Source organism: Convolutriloba macropyga, chromosome 7 (genome assembly GCF_964194025.1).
Source record: "Convolutriloba macropyga chromosome 7, txConMacr16.3, whole genome shotgun sequence".
In the NCBI taxonomy this organism is placed as follows: Eukaryota; Metazoa; Xenacoelomorpha; order Acoela; family Convolutidae; genus Convolutriloba; species Convolutriloba macropyga.
In genome coordinates, this window is record NC_134474.1 from 74,077,582 (window position 1) to 74,085,729 (window position 8,148).

The window sequence follows — 8,148 nt, forward strand, 5'->3', positions numbered from 1 at the left end:
TCTAATTTTGGCAGCTTGACTTGTTGATTAGTCTGATTTTTGATTAGCCAATTTTGGTTGATAGATAAATTTTTGTGAGAGATAAGTGTTATCGATCAGAAACTGTTGAAGTTGAACCAAAATCTGTGACGGACTTTTATTTTTTTCGGAGTAGAAAAGAGGCTGGAAACATAAAATTCGCAGTTTGTGATACTGATCATATATTCCAAATTCATAATATAAAAGCTTTCAGGACAATTTAACTTTCAATAAAACACGCTTTTTGGTTTTTCTGCCCTCGGGTTGTTTTATGGTTTGGTTTACAAAATTGGTTATGCTTTTGAAAACCAATTCACATCATTAAGAAGCAATCAAGAAATCCTTGCGATTATTGAAGGCGAACAGCTTTGAATCTGTTGTTGGTTAAGAATAGGATGTTTCAGAGAAATATTTTGCAATTATATTCTCGTCTTTTTACAACTACATTCTTTTTAAGAAATCAAAATGAGCAAAACAAAATGCAAACATCTTTTTTAATAGCATGAGATGCATTGGCATAGCTCTTTCATTCATTAGAAGTCCTTCTATATTAAACTTATTCAGAGATTTTTCCTGTTCCTTTTTTCAAAGACAATTCTTTTGGTTTAATTTGGAACGATAGTAATGAATCATAGTGTTTTTTATTGTCTATTAAGGAAACGTTAAAATTTATGAATTCTGAAATGTAAGCAGAAATCTGTTTTTTCCACCCAAAGATTTTACCTGTTTTCAGTTTTTTTTCTGTATTTTGGCTCAATTTACGTAAATTAATTGATTCCGGCTCAAAATTATTCAATTGTTTACTTTTTGATTGATTGTTTGTAACTAAATAGTTTAAAAAAACTTTCATAGGGCTAGTTTTTTAACCATGTGGAGCAGATTTTGTCATGTCTTTGAATTTAATTCACATTTTTTGTTTTTTTTGTCTGCTAGTCTTACAAAAAGCGTTTCTTTAATATTTTTATCTGAGTCAAATTGGTTTTCTTTTGTTATCAGCTATGGAGCGAGATTTTCTGCTCTCCACTGAATATATAATAATAGAGATTTGGTGGTAACATAAAAATTGAACAATTTATTCTTTTTTTTCGCTCTCAAGACTTCCTTCTGGGTTGCGGTTCCTTCCGAGACTAGGTTGACTTTCAGTCAATTTCTTTGCATAGCATTATTTGAAACTTTTCGTCATGCATCAGTTGTCAAAATTCACCAACACAGCATCAAAAATACAAGATTGTTTACAAAACGAATTTTTCATTTCATAAATTTAACATTTTTTGTAATAGTTAAACGAAGAACAAAATTACTTTGGTTTTCAATGGACGTTCAAATTAACAATGGACGTTATCAATGGTTTTCAATGAATGTTTTCAAGATCATAAGTAGTTAAACGTGTTTTAACTCAAAATTAATAGTAACAACAGATAATTTTTTTTAATATTGACGGATGGAGTCATTGCTTATCCTTCTTGTTTTTCCACATTGTGTCCTGCTGATGATTGCCAGTTTATTAAGTTTCTCTAAATTCGCTGAAAAACTACAAAGCTTGTTTAAAAGTACTTTTAAAATATTGTTTTAGGACTGCTTCAAGGCGTCTAAAACCTTACGCAGGGATAAACAAAATGTAAAATTTTGTGATGAAAAACATGGCAGAGGACGAATGGTCCGGTGTTCTATGGAGAATCAGTCTGTTTTTGGTCGACTTTTGATTAGCTGTTACGGAGATTTCAGTAAAAGGAAAGCTTTAGATCAAGTATTTGAGAAAAATGCAGCTAGGAGATTAATTATGCAGTTTTTGTGATGATTCATTTGTGTAAACAAAGAAAAAAGGATAAAGACGCAAGGATCGAAAATTTGATTAAAAAATTTTCCGCATTTCATGTGCTATTTGTATTCAAGTTTTGTCCTCCATTTCGATTTTTTTTATATTGATCAAACCTATTTTGCTTCACAATTTTTGAATTCAAAAAGAATAACTTTTGAGAGAACAAAATGAGGAGGACTTACTAGGTTGATTCTTAGTTGATTTTCTTGCATAGCTTTATTCGAAACTTTTCATCATGCAAAGGTTGTCAAAAGTCACGAACACAACATAAAAAATACAAGATTTTTAATAAAACTAATTTTCAATTCATATTTTTTGCTATAGTCAAACGAAGACTATAAAAAAATTTCAGAGAAAAATTCAGCTTGGAGATTAATTATAAAGTTTTTGTAATGATGTATTCGTTTTGTCCTTCCATTTAAAATTTTTTTTGCATTGATCAAGTTTATTTTGTATAATGATTTTTGTATTTAGATATAACTTTCCAGAGAGTAAAATATATAAAAAATTATACTTCAATCCGATGTCAACAGTTCTTTTTTCTACTTCTTTAAGGGCTCACTGTATAATTTAAGCAATGAATTTTATTTCAGTAACAAAAAATGATAAATTACAAATAAATACAGCTAAACCTTAAAGCACAACAGTTATATTAAAAATTTTTTCTATGTTGTTTCATTTTATATTTTTCAAATGGAATATTTCCGGAAAAATCAAACAGTTTTTCGTGAGCTTTCAAAAACAAATTGGTCCACTGTAGTTTTCTCATAGACTCTGAGCAAATAGACAGCAAAAGCATAATTGAAAGGGCCCGTTTTTTTAAATTGAAGTTTAAACTATTTTTCAACCCTTAGAATATTAGTTTTATGTGCTGCAAATGGTATAGAAACATCAAATCGGAAATATATTGTTCCGACCCCCACTTTTAGAGGGGAGGGAGGAACTATATACTCAAATGGTTTTTTTTTGTTCAGACAATTTTGGCCGATCGATATATTCATCGTTGAGAGTTGTGAGTGGTATCATCAAAAATCCCGACCAGCGTAAAATATGGAATAAAAAGATTTTTATGAATTTTTTTTTCTAACGCGAGTTATCGTGGTTTAAATTTTTGTGAATAATACACCGATTTGTGAATATTAGACCGATTTTTGTTCACGTTTTCAGGAGTTTTTGCCTAAAATTTCGTCAATTTTAGTAAAATATGTAGAAATTGTTAACAATAAAACTGCTGATTTTTTTTGAGGGCCAACAAAGTTTGGTTGACTGTTTTTGTTGAATTTTTTTGGGTGGAATTTTGGCTAAAATTTTCGAAATTCAGCATTTTTCAACAAAAGTTGCCTGAAGTAAGCTACTTTTAAATTTCCTGGAAGTACACACCCAAAAACATCTGACAAATTCCTTGCTTGTTATTTCGAAAAAGAGCCAGTTCTACTTCCACTTCTAATGAGGGTAGTCTAGAATTAAAATTTTGCCGTTTTTTGCTACCTTTACTCTATGATTATCAAAAACGCAGCAACTATTTTTGATCTTTTAACTAACAAATTATCAAGATCTATTACATTCGAAACAAATGAGTGTCCCTAACGGACAAACAGCAATAGCAAGGCTGGTTTTGGTCAAATCTTGGACTGTTACAATCGAAAAACAATTCGGATTAAAATCAGTCGTTCATTTTAAAAAAAAGCAATTATTTTATTTTAATTAAGGAAGAGAACAATTCAAAGCAAAGCTCACTGTTGATAGGTTTAATTGGTTTCCTAAGCATTTTCAAATAAATTTATATTCTTTCCTTACTGGAAAAGTTATGGTTGCTTCGACTTTTAAAACGTTTGTTTTTTGGATAAAAATGGGTTATTGAAATTTGCATTAATTTTTCTTTTAATTTGATCAAATTGTTGCTTGATGTCAGCAACAAAAAAATGCTTCTTCTTCATCTTCTGTCCACTGAATTTAACTTTAAGATTTTTTGTGGTATTATTCATTAAGTTATGGTCCTCTGTCTTTTATAAAACTGATTGTAGCAAATCTTTTCGATTTTAAGGCTTTGGCCCATTTTTCACGTTTTTTTCCCTCGTTTTGTATTTTTTCTATGTTGTTTCATTTTATATTTTTCAAATGGAATATTTCCGGAAAAATCAAACAGTTTTTTGTGAGCTTTCAAAAACAAATTGGTCCACTGTAGTTTTCTCATAGACTCTGAGCAAATAGACAGCAAAAGCATAATTGAAAGGGCCCGTTTTTTTAAATTGAAGTTTAAACTATTTTTCAACCCTTAGAATATTAGTTTTATGTGCTGCAAATGGTATAGAAACATCAAATCGGAAATAGATTGTTCCGACCCCCACTTTTAGAGGGGAGGGAGGAACTATAAACTCAAATGGTTTTTTTTTGTTCAGACAATTTTGGCCGATCGATATATTCATCGTTGAGAGTTGTGAGTGGTATCATCAAAAATCCCGACCAGCGTAAAATATGGAACAAAAAGATTTTTATGAATTTTTTTTTCTAACGCAAGTTATCGTGGTTTAAATTTTTGTGAATAATACACCGATTTGTGAATATTAGACCGATTTTTGTTCACGTTTTCAGGAGTTTTTGCCTAAAATTTCGTCAATTTTAGTAAAATATGTAGAAATTGTTAACAATAAAACTGCTGATTTTTTTTGAGGGCCAACAAAGTTTGGTTGACTGTTTTTGTTAAATTTTTTTGGGTGGAATTTTGGCTAAAAATTTCGAAATTCAGCATTTTTCAACAAAAGTTGCCTGAAGTAAGCTACTTTTAAATTTCCTGGAAGTACACACCCAAAAACATCTGACAAATTCCTTGCTTGTTATTTCAAAAAAGAGCCAGTTCTACTTCCACTTCTAATGAGGGTAGTCTAGAATTAAAATTTTGCCGTTTTTTGCTACCTTTACTCTATGATTATCAAAAACGCAGCAACTATTTTTGATCTTTTAACTAACAAATTATCAAGATCTATTACATTCGAAACAAATGAGTGTTCCTAAGGGACAAACAGCAATAGCAAGGCTGGTTTTGGTCAAATCTTGGACTGTTACAATCGAAAAACAATTCGGATTAAAATCAGTCGTTCATTTTAAAAAAAAGCAATTATTTTATTTTAATTAAGGAAGAGAACAATTCAAAGCAAAGCTCACTGTTGATAGGTTTAATTGGTTTCCTAAGCATTTTCAAATAAATTTATATTCTTTCCTTACTGGAAAAGTTATGGTTGCTTCGACTTTAAAAACGTTTGTTTTTTGGATAAAAATGGGTTATTGAAATTTGCTTTAATTTTTCTTTTAATTTGATCAAATTGTTGCTTGATGTCAGCAGCAAAAAAATGCTTCTTCTTCATCTTCTGTCCACTGAATTTAACTTTAAGATTTTTTGTGGTATTATTCATTAAGTTATGGTCCTCTGTCTTTTATAAAACTGATTGTAGCAAATCTTTACGATTTTAAGGCTTTGGCCCATTTTTCACGTTTTTTTCCCTCGTTTTGTCCTTTTTCACATTATTGACAATTCACATAATACTTTATTGATGTTAAAAAAGCACAATTGAACCGAGGAAAGACATTAAATGCATAGAGTTTGGTTTTACTGGCTTCGACACTCCTTTCTCGACGGATTTACTTGAAGTTTTACATTTGTCCTTAACTGTCTTTTTTAATTATTTATTTTAGTTGTATGATGATTGCTGGATAATTGCAGGTTTCAATGGATTTTTATTGAGGGAAAAAAAGGCAGTATTTTGATTTGAGTAGATAGCTGAGGGCTTCATGACTTAGAAAACATTGGTCTTCAAAAATAATAAACAAAAATTTTTATTTTGCATTTTAGGTCTTTTTGTGTATGTCACCTAGTCTACTTAAAAACAGGTTGCATGTGACATTATTGTTTTCAAGGTACTGTGCAAATGTACAAAATCTAACTCTCTGAAAGAATTCGTACTGAATTAACTTGCTACAACACTGGTTTTCCGCAAAAAAAAACAATAAAGTAATTTTTGATTTTGTCTATATTTGATGTTCTTTAAAGACAAATTCGCAATAATTACAAATCTCGAGCTCCTCTTCCAAGCGAATAGACAACCTATTTAATCATTTCAATTTTTAGCTAATGACTTTCATCTTTCATGACCTTGAAAATAATTACTGTAAAAAAGTACAAAATTTTACTTATTTTTGCTCCTTTTTTTCTCTGTTTTTGTCTACTGGTTACCTATTATCAATAATGAGATGTTGCATACTGCATTATTGGGAGTCAAAAAAGGCTCAATTGAACATATTTTGACGGGAAAAATACAGATTTACAGCTTCGGATGCGTTTTCTCGCAATTTCTTATTTGAGTTTTTGTTTGTTGTCTCTTTTTGTTTTTCTTTTTGTAACCGCATACAAAAGCGAACAATGCCAGTCTAAAAGTCCTACTATAGAATTGTGTGTGATCATAATCATGTTGGATGTTTTCATTAGTGATCTAATGGCTTTCATGAATTTGAGATAGTTCTTTTCGAAAATTACAAAATATTTCTATTGAGGTGCAAAAATAAACTTTACGTCTTTGGAAGCGTTTTCTCGCAAGTTTTAATTGAATTTTTGTTTGTTGTCTCGATTTGTTGTTCTTGTTGCAGCCTAATAAAATGAACAACTACAAGTCTTATTGCCCTCCTATAAAAACGTATATTATCATAAACATAGTGAATGTTTTCAATTGCTATCTAATGATTTTCACTACTCTGAAATTATTTGTTTTTAAATACTTAAGCCAATTTTTTTTAATTTTTCTTATTTGCTTGTTTTTGTCGAATTGTTACCAAGCCTTATTATGTAGTGGACCCATGTTTTTTTTCTAGTGAACTACAGGTTCATTTGTTTGTTTTCAGTTTTCTCTGACGCTATTTTGACATTGCTTTAAATTTAAAAAAAGCCGACACAAATTTTGGATTTAATTAATGTTTGTTGCTTTTGATTTGATTGATTATGTTTTTTTGATTTTATTGTTCGTCTTGACTTGCCTTCCTAATAATGGCTGATCTCATCAATCTAATGCAACCTTTTTTTACTCCTCTGAGTCATTTGCTTTGAAGGCGACCTTTTCGTTCATACATTGTTTTTGAAAATTACTTGAAAAAAAACTGAAATTTTATCGGTTGTTCATTTGGTACACATTTATGCAAAAAATTTGGATGAGCGGGGTCGGAACTTTATGTGCGAACGCACATTACCGAGCCTCCTTGTCTCTTTTACCATTAGTTACCATGGAAGTTTAATCTGTAATTTTTGCAAAATTTGAAAAACTTTAGTGTTTTTATGAACGTTTATTTATGCTTTATTTCACTTTGATGCTTCGCTTTTAATTCTCCGCTTCGAATAATTTGGATTTTGAACTGACAATGCAGCAAAATGTACCGAAACTGTATCAATGTACCGATGCCTTATGCCTTCCGGGTCCTGTGTTAACGCCATTTAATCACGTTTCCGTTAATCCACTGTTTGATATTTTTATTTGTACACCCTTCAATCAGTCTCTGCAATTATGCTGTACGAATAACGATGCGGACGCAAAAATGAAATAGAGATTGGCTTTTTTATTCGAAAGTCTGTGCAACTCGGATCATTGCAAACAAATTAGTTGTAGTCATAACTTCTTCTGGTTTCCATGCTAAACTAACTTATATCTCTGGTAGGTTTTAGATTTTTCAACCTCATAGAGTCTTAAAGATTTTGTTCTCGGCCATATAATCTTTGAAAGCTTATCTCAGTACCAAAATAATCAGATACAAATACAACATTCAACGAAGAATACTTTTGCTCTGGTTTCAATCGCTTCTTTATTTTTTCCGAACAGATAGGAATTTCCATCAAAAAGAATTGAACTTGGAAACGACAAGAATTAATGTCAAAATTTTGATGCCGAATACAAAGTTTTTTATATGTCAACCTTTTCCACGGATTCCACGGGACACGTGATGAGACGTAATGTCTCGAGCTGACTTTGTGGAGCTTAATTTTGCCAGATTGGTGTCGATCTTCAAAAACTCTTCCAAAGATTTTTTGCAATATAAGCATCCAAAGAGGGTTTACCACCTGTAGCATGGGTTTTCTTTTGCTTCTCTGACAAATTGATAAGATCTGCTTAGAAGCGGAAGCTCTACAGAATACTTGACTCTGGCAAAGAAAGAAGAGATTGTCAAAAAAATCGAGAAGAATAAATACAACTTGCTTACAAATAGACCCCAAAAAACCATGCCCCGGACAATCTGCGTCCTCTTGATCGCCTCATTGCACCGGGCATGGTTTTTTT